Source organism: Camelus bactrianus, chromosome 35 (assembly GCF_048773025.1).
Source record: "Camelus bactrianus isolate YW-2024 breed Bactrian camel chromosome 35, ASM4877302v1, whole genome shotgun sequence".
In the NCBI taxonomy this organism is placed as follows: domain Eukaryota; kingdom Metazoa; phylum Chordata; class Mammalia; order Artiodactyla; family Camelidae; genus Camelus; species Camelus bactrianus.
This window is the reverse complement of record NC_133573.1, coordinates 29,059,596-29,074,685: the sequence shown is the minus strand read 5'-3', so window position 1 is coordinate 29,074,685 and position 15,090 is coordinate 29,059,596. Positions and strand designations below refer to the sequence as shown.

The 15,090-nt window shown below is 44.8% G+C and overlaps 1 long non-coding RNA gene across 1 annotated transcript; it reads right to left on the bottom strand.

Moving 5' to 3' along the window:
- Positions 1 to 1,121: 1,121 nt before the first annotated feature.
- LOC141575994 (uncharacterized) lies at positions 1,122 to 12,644 on the bottom strand. Its single transcript, XR_012504142.1, has 3 exons — positions 12,518 to 12,644; positions 3,814 to 4,124; positions 1,122 to 1,920 (listed from the first exon to the last, which is right to left on the bottom strand). It is a non-coding gene; the product is annotated as an uncharacterized LOC141575994 (long non-coding RNA).
- Between the last annotated feature and the right edge of the window lie 2,446 nt (positions 12,645 to 15,090).

Genomic DNA, 15,090 nt, shown 5'->3' with positions numbered 1-15,090 from the left:
ATTTTTTATTCTGAACTCTGGCCGCATCTCTTATTTGCGTGCATTCCTACACATTCTCATGCCTTTCCATTAAAAGTCTAATCACTGGGGCCTGAAGAGCCAAGGCCTCGCGTGTGTTTGCTTGTTACTCTTTCAGGATCCCAGACAGGTGGGACCAGCACCGCCTCGTAGCTCCCCAGCTGCACCCCTCTTTGCCGTAGAAAAGGAGAGAAACATGGGGCTTCCAGTGTCTGACCCAGAAAGGAGACACACCCACCCCACCTCTGTTTCATTGCCAGAACCAATCACATAGTATTAATATTACTGCTAGATGCAACATTAATGCCACCCTCGTCCACGCCACTTTGGCTGGGGCTGCGCAGCTGGCAGTGGTCTGGCTCCAAGAGCAAGCACCCTGGGAGACAGGAAGAGATGGGGAGAGAGCGAGCCTGCTGCCTGGAGTCTGGCTTCAGAAGCCACACAGCATCATCTCAACCTCACTCTTTTCACCCCGAAGCCCAGACCATATTCAAGAAGGGACCCCGATTCATCTCTTGACGGAAAGACAGTCGAAGAATCGGCCGGCCCGTCTCGGCGGCGGCCCGGCAGAGGCGAAGAGCAGCGTGAGGGTGCGGGGAACGCTGGGAGGCGGAACAGTAGCTCAGCACACGGGCGCCGTCCCACGGACACTTCCCAGCGCTCTGTTTCACCCCAGGCGGGTTCCTGGAGTTTCTTCAGTGGCAGAATCACGGCCATTTAAGGCTTGGTACAAGGAAGATTTTCCATTCGTTTTCAAACATTCCAGCTCCACTATCTCTTAGAATAACTCATGCAGGCAGCTGTTCACGCAGGCTTGAGGGGACAGATGGCGGGTGTGACTCTCGGCAGGGGTGAGGGACAGCAGGTATCCGCCTGCTTCCTGAGCCCCGAGAAGGACACGGTCACCATCCCCTCGGTCAGCCAGAAATCAGGCGTGGGCCCGAGTCAGAAGAACCACTCAAATATCATTTAGAATTTATCAAGAACCGCCCAGATTTGGATCCCTTGCAACAAATTTGATGGAGGTACTGCATGTATTTCAAATATAGAAATTCAAAATCACAGATCCCCATCCCTACCCTGAATATTCTCCCAAACTGGAAAAAACCAGACACAAACCGAATCTTTATTAGGAAGAAAATCTCGTAATTGCTCGTTGATCTGTAACCACTGACCACTTCTCTTTACCGCATTGGTGTCTGTGACTCGGGAAAATTATGCCACAACTATGTTCATTTAAATTTTCCCACTGCGTTCCCAGCAAGTTAAACCATGTCCATATAAATATAAAATCCTCCACTGACTGTTGACTGCCACTCATTCAAGGGATGTTCACTGAGCGTCCCTGGGTCATCCAGGAGCAGACGGTCTGGTAATGGAGACCAGCGAGTTGATGATCCGGAGGCTGTATGTGCTGGCGGTGTGGTAAAGCCAGCATGGCTTGTGGGCCAGGGAGATCTCACCGACAACAGTGTCTCAGCTTAAAATGCCGACGACCGGACTGGCATGGTCCCGCTTACCCGGGGACTGCCAGAGGACGCTGTTCTATCAGCTACGCTTATGCAATATTCCAGATCACTTGTTGTCATGTCAACAGTCTATTAAGTTCACCATCTTATATGGGCTTGGCTCACAGCCCCCCAAAACAATGACAAAACATCCCAGATCCCAGTTCACTGTAACAAATACAATAGCAACAGAAAGATTTGAAATGCTGTGAGAATTATCAAAACGCCACAGACACAAAGTGAGCGGATGCTCTTGGGAAAATGGTGCTGGCAGACTTGCCGGACGCAGGGTTGCCACAAACCTACAATTTGTTTTTAAAAAATGCAGTATCTGTGAAACCCAATAAAACGAGGTACGCCTGTAATCTTCTTTATGTAGAAAACCGCATGGATTCTGAAACAAAAGAACCAGTGGGACTCATAAGTTTCTTTGCCATCGGATTCTAAGCTTTAGAAGGTAACTGCTTTACTTAAAGGCACAACACAAAGGTTTCCATCTTCCACCTCATCAGACCATTTTCTGTCCCCCTGCAACTCCCTCAACGCCCAATTCTTCCTGTTTTTTAAAATTCTTTTCCTTGCAGAGTATGACTGACAGGACTTGTGGGTTCCAGCTCAAGCTGTCTTTTGATTGTAACTACATTCTTTGAGTCTTTGAGTGGGACACAGATGAATGAGCAGCCCTGGGACTGAGTGACATTTAATAAAAAACAGTATTTGTTTAATCTGATTGTGATGTTTTCTGAATCATAAAGAATCCTGAGCATTACGGTGGCTGCCAGCCTTTATTATCTGCTACTTGATTTTAAGTGACATCTGCACGATGACTGTGCACATGGATGTTTTCCTTTTCTGGCTTACACGACAAAAAAGCAAAAGGATTCAGATTTTTGACGTCGTTGAGAATTCTAGGAATGAAGTATTAAATGATGTTAGGAGAAATGTGGCTCTTATGCTGGGAAACGTGACAAGTTATGAACCTCTCCATCACTGTCATCAGTCCCCTGAAATGAAAATAACAGTGCGGCAGGCATGGCATGTATTTCCAGCTCCAGCATCGTGCTCCAGGTGGCACGTGACACAGAAGGTTCCTCGAGGGGAAAGAAGGTGCGTTCTGGAAGGTGTTTGTTTCAATGTTTGAATTTGCCTTGCCAGGTGACACACCCTTTGGTTCATCGTGAGGCTGTTTTGACAAGTCTGTCACCTGACGTGTGTGACAAATCCAGGTTCTGACTCAATAGATAGAGGTTAACCTGCTCACAAACTATTCATTTCGTGGGTGAGGAGCTCTCCGGGTTACCACCCTCTTCCACCGTCTGGTGTTCTGAGCCTACTACGCAACGCAAGAGCTTCATTTCAGTTTCTGTTTTCATTTTGTTTTGCTTCCCCCACCCCCGACTTCCCAGGACCTCTGTCGCTCCTTGATTAAAACTGGAGTGACTGCTTCTCAGTATTTATGCAAAGGAGTGGAAAAGTTCTGTCTATACACAAACCTGCCCGTGGACGTTTATAGCAGCTTCATTCATACACGCTTATCCTAACCCACAGGCTGCGCTACACCGGGCGTGAAATCTAAGGTAGACTATGGACTTCCGGTGATGATGACATGTCAATGCAGGTTCATCCTTGGTTTGAAAAATGACTCTCCTATTCTGGTGAGCTATATTGATAATGGGGGAGGCTAGGCATGAGTGGGGCCAGGGGCATATGGAGATCTCTGGACCTTCCCCCTCAGTTTGCTGTGACTCTAAAATTGCTCTGAAAAAAATAAAATCTTTTAAAGCAAACTGGAGTACCTGGGGAAATTGACCGTAAGGTCTTGGGTGACGCTTCTTTTAGGCATCCTTTTAAGACGGTGTGGTGCTTTTGGGTGTTCTAAAACTCTAAATGCCCATCTGGGTTTCAAAGTCAATGTTATGGGTAAGTATTCAGTGCTGTACGTCCCCCACTGCCTGAACACCTTCCAGACCCACGTGACCATCCAGGGCTGAAGCAGCCTGTTTATTGAGAAGGTGATTTTTTTTTTCCCCTGCAGGGGGCGGGTAATTAGTTTTATTTAGTTAGTTAGTTTTTTGATGGAGGTACTGGGGATTGAACCCAAGGCCTCATGCATGCTAAGCACGTGCTCTACCACTGAGCTATACCCTCCCCCTGAGAAGGTGATCTTGCGTGTAAAAAGTCAGGATGTAGGTCAGTACTGAAACGCTGACACACGAATGCCCCCTGACCGAGTGCCTGGTGTCCCCGTCCTGTGAATGCCCACCTCCCAGCCCACAGCACCACTCACCTCTGCTCTGAAATCTTTTGCTTGTCTTCTTTCTCTGGACAGACAGCTTTTACTACTTTCCACAGCCAGAAATCTGTCTTCCTAACTTCAATTGTCTAGTCTTCTGTTTGCATAATGATGCAGATTCGAAAACAAAATTATCTGAGGGTCTCTCATACCAGTAAAATGCGATGCTCCAAGCTTGGTCTTTGTGACCCAAGGGACACTGACTGCTCCCCGGAGACCGGGATTTGCTGGGGAGAAATAATGGTATTGCTCCCATCAGTTTTTATTTGATAGGTTCCTCTTGGGAATTATGTGAAAATGCGGACCTAAAATTGAAGGTGAAGGGTTCTTCATTAATAAAAAGTAAAGAAGATGGAAAAGAAGCTTTACAGCTAGATGTCAACATTCTCACACCTCGCTTAATACACACATGTCTGTTTTCAAATAGGTTTAATACATTTTGATTCTGAACTTTGTTAAGTGTTAGGGTCAGAACTCACTCAGCATCCGTTCATAGATTGATAAGATGTTCCATTTTTATAGGATTTGCCTGTAACAGAAAAGCGTCTCAGTGGAACACAGCCTACTGCTAAACGGCACTGAATAATCCTTCCATGCCGCCAACGTCATTGAAACAAATGAATAAATAAACTTGACAAAATTATCTTGGAAAGCAACCTCCACAGTGTCACAACTACCACCAGAAAGGCTGTGAAGCTCACTGTGATAGTTGCTCGCAGACGCAATGGCATTGTAAAATCATAAAAGGCTCCTTTCAGTCCCCGGTTTGCTCCCCAACCAGTAATTAAAAGATGAGGAAGTTCCACCCGTCGTCATGGATGTGGGGTGCCTCGCCGGACCCACCCCGACGCTTGAGGCTTTGCCCAACGCTGAGTCATCCACAGGACCCGAGATCCGAATCCTCCATACGTATTTTAGGGTATTAAAGGATTTACCCATGAGTTAATTGCAAGGGCCTATTTTAAATTTAAACTAAATCTTAGAGCGGTTGACGGTGCCATCTTTCTGCTCCGTGGGTGCCGGGAACAGCAGGAGAACTGTCCGGAGAGGAGGTGACGGACAGAGTCTTAGGAAAGATCCAAGCAGAAGCTTTGGAATTAGAAACAGTGATAGCTTTTCGATCCTACCACCTTTGCTCCAAAAAAGAGTACAAAACCAAAAATGCAGACAGTTGGGAGATGTTCAAAGCTATTAAGTGGGAATGAGATCAGATCCATCTTTTTGGAAAATGGTGCCATCCTTAGAAGGGTGGCCTTTTCCTTTTTTCTTCTGCACTCAGCAGCCTGGACTAGTAGCCTTCTTCCCTGAGCACCGTCCTCACAGCTCTTAAACTTGACCGCTTGCTCACCTCCCAGACCGGAGCTTTGATATCATTAGACCCCTTCGTTCTGGCTCGTAGTTTTGGTCTGGGAATTATCTTCCTTCAGATCTTAACGCTCATGAACTCGCCACTCATCTGAGATTAGCTTTCCTTCAAACACAAATTCACAATTGGACAGCACCTTAATTTCCACTTAGGTGCCTCCTGCTTCATTTCAGGCACAAGAGCCATTTAGCAAAGGCAGCTATTTCTTTTGCACAAATTTAGTTCATTTAGTGCCTTGCTTTAGTTCTTAAAAAACACATTGCTCTGAGAAAACGTAAACAAAGTTATGCTGAATCCACTTCTGTCCGCTGGCACGTACAATTTACCTTAAATGAAGGGCACCAGATCCATTTTGTGGCTCCGTCTAAATTGTTGAAAAGACAAACCAAGACTACTGTAATAAGAAATTCCAGGAATACAAAAATCCAGGCAATAATGTGTTCCGGCTTATAACCATACAAAACGATACTTGCCTATTCTGCTAATAGACATTCGGTTTATTTTCTTTTTTCCCCACTAATTTAGCACCACCGTGTCACTCTATTGACCAATAAAAATTCATCTTCTGTGAATACTCTTCTTATGCTTTTTGCTTTCCTTTTTCGGTCTTTTTCTTGGAGATATGTTAGGGAACTCTAACTATAGGATTGCTAGTTTTTTGTAGTTTATGTGCACTGTCAATACATTTATTCTTAGAGGGGAGGACATAGCTCAAGTGGTAGAGCGCATGCTTAACACGCATGAGGCCCTGGGTTCAATCCCCAGCACCTCCTCTAAGAATAAATAAATAAATAAATAAGCCTAATTACCTCCCCCCACCAAAAAAAACTGGAAAAAAAAAGAGTATGTTTATTCTTCCCATCTGTGGCTTGCTTCCTATTTTTATATGGAACATTTAATCAAATATTTAATTTATCAAATTTTATTGAGTGATTAATGATTGTATTCATGATTTGTGTTTTTCCTTTATGATTTGGTGTAAGTAATTCTTTTCTTCCTTGTAGACATAAAGATACTTTTCTATGTTTTCCTCTACATTTTTAAAGATTTGCTCTTTATATGTCATTCCACATTAGGTAAAACTTATTTTTTAATGTCGCCTACTTTTTCCACATGGATATCTGATTTCCAGTAATATTTACTGAATGAGAAGCAAATCTTTTTTTTAATCCACAAGAGTATCTAACCAATTCTCTAGTAGAACCTGATGTTAAGTAAAGTTGACTTTGATTAAATTAATTAGCCCGGGGGATTCGGGAAGGCCTTGCAAGTGGTCAGTGGGCCCCAGGGGTGCAGGGGGTGCTTTTAGCAGGTACCCTGGGGCTGACTGCAGGCCCGCGGCATCTCTAGGGCTGTGTGCCTGACTCAGTAACGCTCAAAGTAAGGTTCCTCTTAGTGAACATACAGGTTATGGAGAAAAGCATCTCTCTGCTGCCAAGAGTGGCATTTTAGGCAGCGGCTAGGAAGTTGGCCGACTCTGCCTTGTTTACCATTGGTCCATGAGTCAGACTGTAGTAGGATCTCAAAATATTTATTAAGAGAAAGCGTAAACCTAGCTGCTTTCGTTTCTGACTGTTAGTTCTTGGCAGTCTGAAAGATTATCTTTGTCTGGCTTTCCAAGTGACCCGATAGAGAAAAAAAATGATTGAAAAATATTCTAAGTAAATACTGGAGGTAAAAAAAATGCCTTCAGAAGGCTTGAACCTCACAAGATGGAAATCTCTAAGGCACAAAATTCATAGTAGGTAAGTGCATGTAAAACCAGAGCTTGTAAACAAAGGGACAGGCTAAGACTTTGACGCTCTTGCACTGGGTAAGGCTCTTTGGTTGAACATGAGTTTGTCATGAGCTCACACCTGGGTCTCGGGCCCAGAGGTGCTGAAGGAAATGAGAGATACACCTTTTTTCCTTCGCGTAGCCTACGGTCAGCACAATACTAACGCCATTTTGTAGAGTGCTTAAGCCTGGTATATTTTGTAAGGAACTTTATCTGCTCACCACCGAAACTCAGAAAAAGTATAGTTTAAGTGAGAAAAGGAACAGAATATAATTTCAAAGCAGTCTGCATTTTTGAAAACTGTATATGTGTGAATGACCTATGATATAAATATGATACAATATAATTGTATGTATTATATGCATTTAATAATATATTTTGTGTATATGCATATATAGACACACAAAAGTATACAGGCAAATAAGACAGAATATTTATTCCTTGGTGATGAAAATTTCAGTGATCATTTCTGGTTTTCCTCCTGTTGTTACACCTTAAGAGTTTTCCACATTTTGTTCAAAGAATTTGTATTCACTTCACAATGATTAAAAAGTTCTTTGTTTTAAAGCTGGAAAGTAAGAGAACAGGCAACAAGTCTTCACCTCAAAGTTCTAAGGGCAGTTAAGTATCTGAAGTCAGATTCCCCCGGGGTGGGAAGCAGAGCATCCAAAACAGAGCAGTGTGGACACCTCTGCCCCCTACTGTCCATCCTCTGTAAGTATCCGTGATCCTCAGCCTGCAAAATCCTGAGCTCCCTCCTCCGGGGACCCTCAGACTACACTGAGGAACGTAGACTCAGAATTCAGGGAAATCCTGATCACAGCTGATGAGACAGACCAGGGAAAACATGGATGTCGCACGTAGGAACACAAATAGAAAGGAAACCAGGTTTCTTTCAGTTTTTAAAAAACACATTTCTATATAGTATAGTGTATATCAGAAGAGTATATATTAATATAGTATATACTGAAAAATTAGTCTGTATGCTTAGTACACACTATTAACATTAATAATACTAACGTATTAATGTTTTGATATTAGTATATTAATACTACTTTATATATACTATATATTTGTCATGGTATATAAGTATTTTAATATACTTGTATATATTTTATATACTTTATATGCTTTGTACATATACATCTTATAGTATACATGCCTTTAAAATGTATGTATATGTTCGCATATGTATTCATATCCATGTAGTTTTATATATTCATATGTATGATATAATGATGTGCATACGTAGAATACATATGGTATATATATAGTATTCACACACACGTACTTTTACAAGTGATTTTGTGTTCGTCAGGGTTTTATTTTTAATGAAGAGCCCACCGTGTGACTAACACCTGCATTTTGACTCTACAGCTGCTAAAAGCGTTTCTTCCTTTGGGAGTTACTTGACGCTCCAGCTTGGTTTAGAAGTTGACACATCCAAGTTTTTCGTTGTTGTTGTTATTATTTATGAAATTCAGCATTTCCTCGGAGCCAGTTTTGATACAATAAAGCCTTCAGATCTGCAGTCCCACAAGCAGTTTATTTACAGCCAGTAAAAGACTTCTGAAGCCAAATGCCTTTCTTAGACGTGCTTTCAGCAGCGCCCATTGACTTCAGTTACAGGCGCCGGTTTGAAGGGAAAATGTGGGCGATGTGATAAATACAGTCCTGCCTTCGCTTTGACCAAATTAAAACAGCCGCATCAACGCTGCAGTTAGGGAATCAAATGGACGGAAAAGAAAACGAGAAGGAGTCAGCGTGAATGCAAGCTGCTTACGCGGCGTTTCCCGAGGGTGGGTTCTGACCCGTGAGGCGTACCTGAATCAAGCACTAGTACTTCAGTGACTGTGCACTGTTCTATGAGATTTCGTCAGTAAATGTTGCAACTTAGTCCAGGGTTTTAAATGCCGTATTCTTAAATCTGTTTTAAAAACCTGGGATCATTGCTTTAAAAATGAGTCCATATATATATATATATAAAACATAAGATTCAGAAATACGTTGGATTAGGGTTCATGATACTTACAAGCAGGAACTTGTCGTTTTCAGCAGAAGGATTTACTCCTTTTCATGTAACACCTGCCTAGTATTTAAGCCGTCCGTCCCTCGCAGAGTGTGCAGAGCTACTGTGAGGCCCCCCCCCGCCCCTTCTAGGACCTAGTAAGCTGTATTTGTCCTGGAGTAACGCTCTGTCTAGTTATGGGACAACGTGAGGGCCACAAGAGGTAAACCGTGTGACAGATCATGATATGACGGAAGCGTCATACCTGGTGCTATTAACTTCTCACGGCTGTTAAATTGAGGAAAGATATGTATCCTTTCCTCCGATGACAGTTACATTCTGCCCCCCTCCCTTTTCTCTCTCTCCCTGCCCACTCTTGCGCCTTCCCTCCCGCTCCCTCAATCCCTCTGAATCATGGGGGACCGTGGAGGACTGGGGCGCGCGAGGCTGGACTCAGTCTATTAACAGATCCACGTGACCGGGTTGGGGCAGGCACGGGGGTGGCTGAAGTCAGCCTAGGAGCCAAACTTTGGGGTCCAATGTCAAAGGGGAATAAATGACCCGATGTGCAAAAGTCGTATCATTTAACGAAATGGCTGTCCGTGATGAAAAACAACCAGATTTCGCTGTTGTAACTCGGGAGGGAACACAAGGTTTTGCCAAATGGCCAAGAACACAGCTGTGCAGTATCTCCCGTCAGAGAACTGGCTGCAGGCAGCGTGTTCCAGGCGGACGTGTGTGTGGAAAGTCACCTCACGCTCCGTATCTGACAGGGGTTCTACAAATCGTGATTTTAACGTGAAGTGATCATCTTAGCACGGGTCCCTCCGACTCTGCGGCCGGCGGGCGGATGAGCAGACTTGGCCGAGGAAGTCGGAGGCAGCAGGCAGGGCTGTTGCCTACCGCTTTGCTCCAGTCTTTCTGTTTTCCCTTTTCTCTAATTTCTCTTAAAAAATAAATTAAGAAATGAGCCTTTGGTGTGCCCGTGGAAGGACCGAGCATGTGAAATTGGGAGGCTCCATGACCCACGTAGCGGGTCACCTCCCAGCCCCTTCCTGGCCTCCTCTCCCACGCCACCTCCACTGGCTGGTCCTGCAGGAGCCTCTCTGACCACAGCAATGGGCGAGAGGGTCACACGTCCTGTGTTTGCTTTTAGCTCTGAGCCCGTGGCTCACAGACTCAGAACAATCCAACCTGCTAAGTGTTCCTTCCCTTCATGTTGTTTCCAGCCATTCTCCTCCCGTCCAGGGCCTGCTTGTGCCAAGGGCCCCATTTTCAGCTCACAGCCCCATCCCTCTCACCTGTCTCTGAATGACAGGTAGACTGTCTCTCGTGTTCACTCGGCGACTTTGCACTCCAGCACATAAAGCAAATTCAAGTGTGTGCTACTCAGAGACAGAGCTGGTGTGGAGAGCCCAGCTGGGCCAGGACCCAGTGTCCAGAAAGTCTTGATATTTGAGTTCCCGGGGAGCAATTTAGCACCCCACCCCCTTCCTTAACTTCTCCCCTTCAACTCACTCTCTGTTTCTCTCCGTAGACCGCGGTGTGGACACACGTGTGCATTCGGGTAGATGCGTGATGTCCATCCTGCGGTTCTCTGTAACGATCCCCGGAGCTTACAAGAACCGGTCATCCAGACGAATTGTAGTCTTACTATCATAAAGTGCTAGAGTGTGGAAAGGCTCTTTACTATATTTTTACAGCAATAGTTCCTGTATTTTTCACATAAGAGTTTTAATAACTGAAAACGTCCAAAGGAAAACCTGAGAAGCCAGTCTGAAAAGGCTACGTAGGCATGATTCTGACTCTGTGACATTCTGGAAAAGGCAAGACCACGGCGACAGTAAAGGCGTCAGGAGACGCCAGGGGGTGGGAACAGAAAGGGCAGAAGGAGTGCAGGGCCTTTCAGGACAGTTGAAGCGTCTCTGTGTGACACTCTAATGGTGGACACATGTCAGGGTGCACGTGTCCAGGCCCACAGAATGTGCGCCACCAGGCGTGAGCCCTGCTGCCAGCAGTGGACTCTGAGACGACAACGGGTCTGTGTGGGCTCACCGGTTGTTACGGGTGTCCCACCTGGCGGAGGGGTGTGGACAACGGGGAGGCTGGCGGGGCAGGGGGCAGATGGGAATCTGGACCTTCCTCTCAATTTTTCTGTGAAACTAAAACTGCTCTGAAAAAGATAAAATCTTAAAAAAAAAAAAAAAGTTAACCAGAAGCAAACAGCCCTCTTTAGAAAAAGCTTGGATAAATCACTTGACTTCATATAAAACACCTTCTATTTAAGAATGGCACAAACAAACACGATCTTACAACAAGCATGTTAACCGCCCCGCGCGCAGCCCAGCTGGCCTGGCTGTGACTTCCCCCTCCTTCACAGTCCTGGCTTCTACCTTCGTTGCCTGGACGATCGTGATCGCCACGTTCCCTGTAAACATTCCCCGTAAAGGCCAGTCCCCGGGCCGGCCCAGGAGGCTGCACGTGGCTCCCCACAGGGCCTCACTTTAGGAGAAACGGCAAGGCCTTTGTCACAGTGTGTTCTCTGGTTCTGGTTGCTTTTTTAGCCCCAACCAAAATAAGGCAAAATCAGGGCCACCGCGGTGAGTGACGGCGCTCCCGGCGCTCGCCCCCGGGCTGTCCGCAGACAGCAGCGGCCCGAGTCAGGAGGGCCGTCCCCGGGGAGCCTCCACCTCGGCTCGGGTGCGGCGCCGGCGGATGTCAGCTGATCCAGCCCCAGCAAACAAGCGCCGGGTTCATTCAGGCTCCAGTCAGAGATTCCGGTGACACAGCCAAGTAAGTCTAGGTGGCCCAGCAAAAGCTCCCGATGATAGAAACCACCGCGGGTCGTGTGTGGACGCCGCTCCCGGCTGACGCAGGCTGCCCTGGCGACACCCTGTTCGCCAGCTCGGGACAGGGTGTCACTTCCCTGGGCCAGGTTTCACGGGTGCTCTCAGTTCCCTTTTTAAGTGACTCTTAAGGAATCTGTGTGAGAAATGGACCTATTTTTACTCACAATGACTTCGCCGTCTGCCTTGGTACTTTCTGTAAACAGATGAATGTCCTGCACGTTAACGTGTTTCGGTCTGTAAACCACCAGAGTCAAAGCGTCTTTGTACGAGGGTGACAGGACGCCGGGGACACTCCGGTTCACGCTGGGAACTGATGGTTCCCGAGCACGCTTCGCACCGTCCGGGGGAGGAAGGCTTTACAAGAAGACAGTTCATTCACAACAAGGAGACTGCAGAGTGGCAGGAATTTTTTTCTAAGTCAGTAGGGAAAATGTGCTCACCAGTTGTTTAAATTAGTGGGCACTTTACTTTGTGCAAGTTCTCTCTTCCACGCGTTTAAGAAATCATTGAAGAGTGGGGGTCAGGAGACGGGTACTGGCACTGCTGGTTTACTGTGTCTTGAAAACGACCCTGAAGTGCTCTGGTTATTTTAGCCCCTCACACATAACATGAGAACAAGAGAGCCTGAGTCTAAGTGAAAAGGTTATTGAAAGTCTGAAACGAGGTGGCACGAAAAATATAGAGAGAATCGCCCAAACCTGTCAACTCCTGGGATGGTGAAGGCTTCCCGTCCTTTGATGAGATCTCATGAGGGCTGCATAGATAAACGGGCGCTGACGACGCACTGGCCTCCCTGAGTCAGAGCCTCTCAAACGACGATCACACGGCAAATGTCACTGAGGGTTTTGTTACAAAATTAAAGTCGCTTGAGATACAGGAAATGAGTGCTTGTACTTTTCCTGTAAAAAGGAAGTCTATGCCCAGATATGTCCATTTCTAGCCATGGGCACTCTTTTTTAAGTATATAATATGTATATAGTGATAAAGTCTGGTTCTCCATTGCATGGCTATGTCTTCTTTATTTTTTTTTTTTGAGGTTTGATGTGTGTATCTGTTTATTCTTTTTAAATTTTTTATTGAAATGTAGTTGATTTATGTTAGTTTCAGGTGTACAACAAAGTGACTCAGTTACACAGATACAGACATATATATATTTATTTATATATTTCTTCTTTTCAGAGTCTTTTCCATTCTATGTTATTACAATACATTGAATATAGTTCCCTGTGCTATACAGTAGGTCTATGTTTTCTTTTCCTACACATTTTTAAAATGAGATTAAACATACCATGAGTTTCACATTTTTAGAGTGTGCACTTCAGCGATTTTCAGTATATCACAACATTGTGTGTTTATCACCACTGTGTATTTCCCATATATTTTCAAACCAGAAAAGGAGAAAAAAGAGAAGAAATCCCACACCCATTAGCAGTCGCTCTTCTGTCCCCCTCCCCTCAGCCCCTGGCAAATACCGACCTAGTTTCTCTCTCTGTGAATTTGCCTTTTCTGGACGTTTTATATGAATGTTTCTGACTTCTGTCTCAGCATAGTTTTCGAGGTACATCCATGTTTTCAGGTAGTCCAGAGAGTCATTCATTTTTCATGGCTGTGCAGTGTTGTGCTTGTCCAGCCATTACTGGGTGGACATTTGGGTTTTCCCCCACTTTGGGACTCCTCTGTTAAAATGTTGCTATGAACGTTCATGTACAGGTTTTGTTTGGCACATGTTTTCGTCTCTCTTGGATATAGATCCAGAAGTGGAACTGCTGGATCAAATGGTAACTCTACGTTAACAATTTTGCCGGCTGCCAGACGGCTTTCCAAAGTGGCTGCAGCATTTTACATTGCCATCAACAGCGCGTGAGGCTCTGATTTCTCCACCTTGTGAACACTTACTGCGAGGCTTTTTCACCATAGCCGTCCCCGCGTGTGGGCAAGGGTGTCTCACTGAGACGTGGGTGGAACTGTCTTAACGACTGACGACCTGAAACACCTTTGTATGTGTTTATTGACTGTTTCTCTGCCTTCTGTGGAGAAATGTTATGAAAATCCTTCATCCATTTTTAAATTATCTTTTCATTGTTGAGTTGCAAGTTCTTTTACATCCTGAATACAAGTCCATTTTCAGATGTCTGGCATCCAAACATATTCTCATATTCTCTGGATTTCACTCTCTTGATAGAGTCCTTTGGTGCACAAACCTTCTTCAATGTGATGAACCCAAATGATCTAATTTTTCTTTTTTCACTTGTGCTTTTACTGTTATATCTTTAAAAATATTGCTTGTAGCGAAGTCATGATGATGTACGTTTAATTTTTTCTGAGTTTTATCATCATGACATTTACCTTTTGAGTTCACTTTTGTATGCGTAGGTAGGAGTCCAACTTCACTCTTTTGTGCATTGGTATCCATTTGTGCTGCTCCTGTTTGTTGAAAAGACTGTTCTTTTCCTGTTGAATTGCCTTTACCTTTATGAACGATCATTGCTCAGCATATCTTATAATCTATTCTCATAAATATTCCATGTGCATTCTGCTCTTGTTGAACAGAGAATTCTATAATCCCTTTAGCCAAAGCCCATCCTAATCCAGTATGACTTCACCATAACTTAAATGATTATGCCTCTAAAGATTCTATCTTCAAATAAGTTCACACTTTGAGGTTCTGGGCAGGTGTGGATTTAGGGGTGGAGGGGCGTTATTGAGCCCAGTGCAAGCATGTGTATAACAGTTGTTTCTGTAAGTACAATGTCTGGGCTTCCTCAGGAATGATTCCTCTCCACTGCTTTCTCTCCTTTGTCTAGGTCATGTCTACCTATTTCTTTGCATGTATAGCAGTTTTTTTGTTGAAAATGAAAATTTTAAATAACATAACACATCAACACTGGAAATCAGATTCTTTCCCCTCACAGTATTTGCTGTTCTTTGCTAAAGAATTTTCAGACCCAGTTTTGTAAAGAATACAGATCCTTTGTCACATGTGGTGCTGAAGTCCCTGCTTGGTTAGCTAGGCAGTCAGTTAATGATTCAAGAGATTTTCCTTAAATGCCTGGACACAATGAGTCTCCCAGTCCTGGCTGATGCGTTCTGTGTTGGTGTTTGGGTGTGCCTTCAGGACTCAGCCAGGCATTTGAAAATTCTGCCTCATCCCTCACTTTCTACATGGGCAGTTTCAAGGTCAGCCAGAGGTGAGAACTTTTGGCGTAGGTCTTCCCCGACACATGAGCGCAGCCCCGGGCGTGTGCACAGCTCCATGCATGCTCATGGCTTT